Source organism: Gavialis gangeticus, unplaced genomic scaffold (genome assembly GCF_001723915.1).
Source record: "Gavialis gangeticus isolate Ggan-Ray unplaced genomic scaffold, GavGan_comp1, whole genome shotgun sequence".
NCBI classification, from domain to species: domain Eukaryota; kingdom Metazoa; phylum Chordata; order Crocodylia; family Gavialidae; genus Gavialis; species Gavialis gangeticus.
The window spans coordinates 46,282,852-46,288,892 of record NW_017728996.1 but is presented as its reverse complement, the minus strand read 5'-3'; the positions used below and the strand labels follow the sequence as shown (position 1 = coordinate 46,288,892).

Here is a 6,041-nt window from a genome sequence, read left to right as displayed (position 1 = left end):
AGCATTATCATTGCTTGCCCCGAGTGTAGCTCTTGCCCCACATGCAGATCCATGGGCGCACCCCCCCCCACGCCCTCCTGGGATTCATGCAGTGGCTGGAGCTTCCACCCCCACAACAAGCTGCTCGCAACTGTCCCATGCCCTGGCCCACTCCCTCCCTCACCACTGTGGCCTCAATCCGTTTCCCATGCACCTTCCCTTACAACAGCCTTACCAGCTGGACCTGGCTACTTTCCACGCTGCCAGGCTGAGCTCCTGGCCTCCTGCGTGTTATACTGCAGTTGTGCACATGCCCAGGGCACTTTATTGGCCACACTTTCTGCCGCATGGGCCAAAAAAACCAGTTGCTGATACTGTCAGTTTTTCCTTATCAGTGCTGATCCCGCTGATCCCGTATGGGACTGATGTATTGGTGCACCTCTAGTAAAAACATCTTATTTTCAAGAGTTACAGCACTATAACCTCTTCTTGATGAGTGTGTTGAATCTTAAATTGAATGAGTTTTAAATCAGTTTATTCATCACAACCAGATGTTCCTCCTGGTCTTCTATTGAAATAGAATAGAAAAATGGCTATTATGATACTAAATATGCTAGCTTTTCAAGCAAAGGTTGTAGTCCTCACTTTGCATTTCGGTGTGGAGTGGTGAAAAGGTTCCCCAACAATGATAGTTGGCAACACTTTTTTTTTTTTTTTAACAAACCTTGCTCCTCAACATGGGGCCAGAACTCCTGCTACTCCTTCCGTCAGCAAAATGTACATCTCTTAGTGTCCTCTTACACTCCATGGCTTGTTAATTCTAAGCAAGCCTATTCATTAGGTAGCTTCTGTAGACTGAGTGGCACTTACTTTCTGTTTTCCCCATGACAGTAATGACTTATTGAGAGACTCTTTACTGCAGATGTAATATGGATTCTATGTGAACATTGTTTGCCAAAAAATAAAGAAGCAGGAGGGAAGTTTTCTGCCTGCACCAAGATGTTTAACACATCTTAACTGTATAGGAAAACATTTCAAGCAAACTGTGCAACAGCCATTAATAAAATGATTTGGCACAACTAAAAAGATATGGTATTCAGTAAACAGTTTTTATTTTTAAGATGCCTTTTGTAATAGCACTGATCACTACCTGTCAGGCTTACTGAGTTGTACAATTGATCATGTTTGTGTTAAATGCACAAATACTTTAAAACATTCATTTCAGCTAATTTATTTTTATTCAAACTCTTGCTTTTATCTGTCATTGAGAAGCATCCTTTTTTAACTAACCAAACTTTGTGACCAAGTCTTTAAAATGGTCTCTAAAGCTGTAGCATGTAACATGATGGTGACTTATATATTATAGATGAAAGGAAAGCTAAGCATAGTGTCAGGATGTGCTGTACATTTCATAGCAAAATAAACAAGACTTAAATCCAGTCCAAGGATTTGATTAGTCACCTTCAAGCGTACTCTGACCTAGAAATGCAAATTAAAGCACTCGGAAGCCACCTCTGCTCCCCATAAAGAATTTTTTTGCATTCTTTTTGTGCACACAGATCTTACTATGATTTAATTGTGTTTGGGTAATATACAGTAAGAATGCTTTTTGCAACTTTGCTTACAATAACTCTACATTGGGATTGTTACCCGTGGTGCTCTACTTCTAGCAAATTCAGCTTTGATTTATTTATTTTAAAATAGTCTCATTTAGCACCCTGTTAGAAGTTCTCCTTTCTACTAGGAAACAGGATTTTTGACACTGAGCTTTCAATGGCTGAGGTATCTAGATTCCTCAGACTAGAGAAGCTGATGTGTGCTGAGTCCCTTAAGAAGATAAAGGAACGTTTTACTACAGTTTTTTTTTCCTGGACATACTCCTTGAGACCTCATTCTATATCACTGTCATACTGCATAGTCTTGTTGTTATATAATTGTCATTGAAGGACATGTCTAATTTTAGAGGACAGTTTAAACAAGATGCTTTCAGTTTACCATTTCATGACTCCTTTAAAGACTGGGGAGGAGGGAGGGTCCTTTCCTTCGTGTCCTTGAGATACAAGGTAATTAGCAGGATTTGCACATTAGTTGGAGTCTGACAGGGCTGCGCCTTGGGCATTTCTGATGTGGAGTGGAAATTGCAACCTCTGGTGTATCAACTGGTGTGCCTTTACTGCCTGTACCACCCCAGCCTTCTAAGACTGGGGGTAAGAAACCTGGAACAAATTGCAGAAAAATTTTCTGCCAGCTTACGTAGTGTCAACTTTGTGTTTTTAAGCTTCAATAAGAGAACACAATTGGAGTTTTCATATAATATATTAGCACTATATAATATATAGTTAACTTTTGAGCTCAATCTCTGAAAGTTCTCCAAATTCAAATTTCTTTATAGTAATTTATTAACCTTTTGATTACCCTCCCTGCAAAAGTGTGCATTTAGTTAATATGTATTGTGCTAGTAGCTGCCAAGAAAAAGTAAATGCCTTTTTAATGCAGAGGTTCCCAAGTTTTCTTATTATGTACCCCTTCCAGATTTACCAGCTGCCTGCATACACATACCAGCATACGTTTCATATTGTAAGCCCTTAAATGCCTTTTTTTTTTTTTTTCATAGACATTAGGGCTGGAAGGGACCTCCTGAAGATCGAGTCCAGCCTGCCGCCCAAAGGGCAGGAAGTCAGCTGGGGTCATAGGATCCCAGCATGATAAGCATCCAGTTTGCTCTTGAAGGTGTTCAATGTAGGTGCTTGAACCACCTCCGATGGCAGGCCGTTCCAGACCTTGGGGGCTTGGACTGTAAAGAAATTCTTCCTTGTGTCCAGCCTGAAACCGGTCTTGCAGTAGTTTTATAACCGTTGAACCTTCTTATCCCTTGGGGCGCTCTGGTGAACAAACGACCACCAGTATCTGGGGGAACGCCCCAATAAACTTATAGGTGGCCATCGGATCACCCCTGAGCCTGCACTTTTGCAGGCTAAAGAGCCCCATGGCTCTCAGCGGCCATTATTATTATTATTATTTTATTATTATTATGCCATTACACAGTTTCTTCCATGTACCCTCCCCCCAGAAATGTCTTGCATACACATACCAGTTTGGGAACTCCTGCTTTAATGAATTGGTAGTGAGACTGAAGTTTACAAATCTGTCCCTATTTTGGAAATTTTTGCCTCTTTAATAGTAGTGTATTGTTTTTAAAAAAAAAAAAAAAAAAAAATGTGATGTGAATAAGGAAAACCCATTCAGTGTTGTTCACTGTTTAATCTTTGGCCTTAATAAGATCACTCATTTGACTGAGTTGCCAGGAGTTTGAGACATTCAGGTAAACATGAGTACAAAGTGATGCAGAAAGGTTACTTAAGTAATCGTATAAAAGAGTTTAGTGTTTCTTTAAAGCATCAGTAAAATACCTTCACTGCCTTCAGGTTTTCTAGAAGCATTGTCCATCAGGCTTGGCATAACTTTATTAGAGGCCTGACAAAATAAAGTTTGTTGCTGTTGTTAAAGATTAAAAGTTTGAGCAGAACTATTAATGTTTCAGCACCAAGGGGAAAAACCCCAGCTTTTATTTTCTAAATATTCTATCTGAGGAGTTTGATACTGTAACCATAATTGTTTACCAGCTAATTTCTGAATCAACCCCATTTCAAACTTCTCTTTTGAGAAGGGGAATTCATAATTGTTGTTGACATGGAGTTTCAGGGAAAACTTAGGGGTGTGTGTACACACATACGCACACACGCAAACAATCATTATCTTGATCCTTCTAACTGGTATAATTCAAACATCTTGTCACTATTGGCAATGTAGGTCTGTCTTCCATAAATTTGAGGGGTCACCTTATTTTAAGAAAAGTGTAATCTGATCAATTAAGCAAGGTAAAATAAGGGTCACCTCCATAACAGGAGTCAAATTTAAATTTGTCATGTATTTTTAGATCTGATTCTTAAAAAGAGCTCTAGTTGACCAGGGCATCATGAAAGGCATGAGCTTCTTCCATAGTATTTCTAAGAAAGTTCTACTTTCCACACTTGTGTTGAGTATTAATAAATTGAGCTTGTATGAGATTTAGATCAGCTTGCTTTCTATATCAACTAATAGATTTTAACAAAACTTGGTTCTATGTTACAAAAAAGATTTGGTGTAGCTACAGTCACAGTGGACCAGCTAAAAATATATATATAATTGTGGACAATAGATGTAATTTTTCTTTAAGACTTTCCTCTTTTTAGAGGTGCAGATATGTCTTTTTAGTTAACTTTTTTGTGGATGATAAAACTTCATTAATCTTAAATGCTAAATACCATCTTGTGTAAACAGGCCTATATTTTCATGCATGCTAAGAATTTTAATGTTAAGCTTCAGAATATGAACTGTATTTAGAGGAAGTCCTCAAAATACAAAAATGCCTGAAATTTGTGGATACAATTGCATTTTATTTAGGCAGCTAATATTCTAAGAGCTTATAACAGTGGTGCTATACTTTACCCGGTGGACCAGATGGGTAGTTCCTGATTTTGTCCATGGGCCAGATGCAGCTAGTGGTTCCCATTTAGCATGCTGGGCCAGGCATGGGGAGGGAGTGTGGCCTGGCCCTAGTCTGGCAGTGTGGGGCTTGGTCATTTGGCAGTGAGGTGGGGGAGCAGGATTGATTGCTACTGTTCCCTCTGCCAAATTTCCAGACCGTTGGGGAGCAACACAGGCCAGCTGCCATGGCTCTGTAGGCTGGATTTGTCCTGTGGGCTGGGGTTGAGCACCCTTAATTTATACAGTTAAATGTGTGAGCTCTATATGTGTAATCTGGCAGGTATGGATTCTTGGGTCAGTCAGGTCTGGAATAATAACTTTACTATTTTTGGACAGAAGAGATGGAAGTTGCCTATTTTGTGAATACTGGTTGTAAATACAGAATTCCTGGCACTATCCTTAATCAGAGCTCTTGGGGAGGTGATATCTTTTTATTATTTGTTAGACCAACTGTATAGTTGCAAAAAAAAGAATTTTTTTGCAACCATCTAGTTGGTCTAATACAAGATATCGCCTCCCCAACGGTTCTGATTTACTTTTGCCTGCAGAGCAACATGGCTACATCCTGTACCCCTGGCATTATACTTCATATTTGAAATTTTGGTTAGAGTGTAGTATAATGATGGGTTAGTTTTCAATGATACTCCATTCACGAATCCTTATGGTTTATTTTAATGACTATTCAGTAATGGAACAAAAGAAGAAAGACAAAACTGAAGGTGTGGTCTTTTTGTCATAGAAATCTAACATCTGCTTTTGCCTGAACTAGTGCTTGGTTGAAGGTGTTTGAAATGAGATGATTCTGGTTAAATATACAACACTTCATAATTTCCCTACAAAAAAGCAGCGTGGGTGTTTCACTGAACAAGGGTATTTTCATTCTGTTATACAATTTATCTGGCTTAGTGCTTATTTTTCATAGAAAAGGGGGTAATGAGAGAAGTGTCTAAACCTTGCTACCTTTTATATCCAAGTATGAAGACATTGTCTTCCTCAAGAAGTCCCATAATCATGGACCAGCTATTGATAGTTCTGCGTCTTTCACAAGACAGCATTTTTACTGAGGGCACTTCACTTAGAAGGGTTATCACTAGAAAAATCTTATCTCAAGTAACAAACAAATTTCAGCTCAGCTTGATTCACTTTCACTGTTTCTGTTGCAGTCTACGTCTTAGGATGAATATTGCTGGACTCTTACACAAATAAGAGTACAACTGCCTGTGACCCTCTTTTTAGATAGTTACATTAATGGAAAGACTTCCTCTATGCATCTGAATAAATAAAAGATAACTTAACTGTCAGACTTTTCATCAAGCATCACAAAAGGTAAAAGCTAGGTACTGAATGATGTTTCAAAGCAGATCCAATTTTATTATGTGCTGCTTCCTCCAACCAAATAATTACTTTTGTGAAGCACTTACAGCTGTAACTACATCCATCTCTGATGAGAAGCCTATGTAAATTTGTATGCCAGATGCAGCCCCCCCCCCCACCCCCCTGTTTCTTTGCCCCTGTCTTATCCCCACTGCCTTTTC

The 6,041-nt window shown here is 39.0% G+C and overlaps 1 protein-coding gene across 1 annotated transcript in view; it reads left to right on the top strand.

Moving 5' to 3' along the window:
- TSPAN3 (tetraspanin 3) overlaps positions 1 to 6,041 on the top strand; it is a 49,506-nt gene that overhangs the window by 42,046 nt on the left and 1,419 nt on the right. The gene's annotated exons all lie outside the window — the stretch shown is intronic.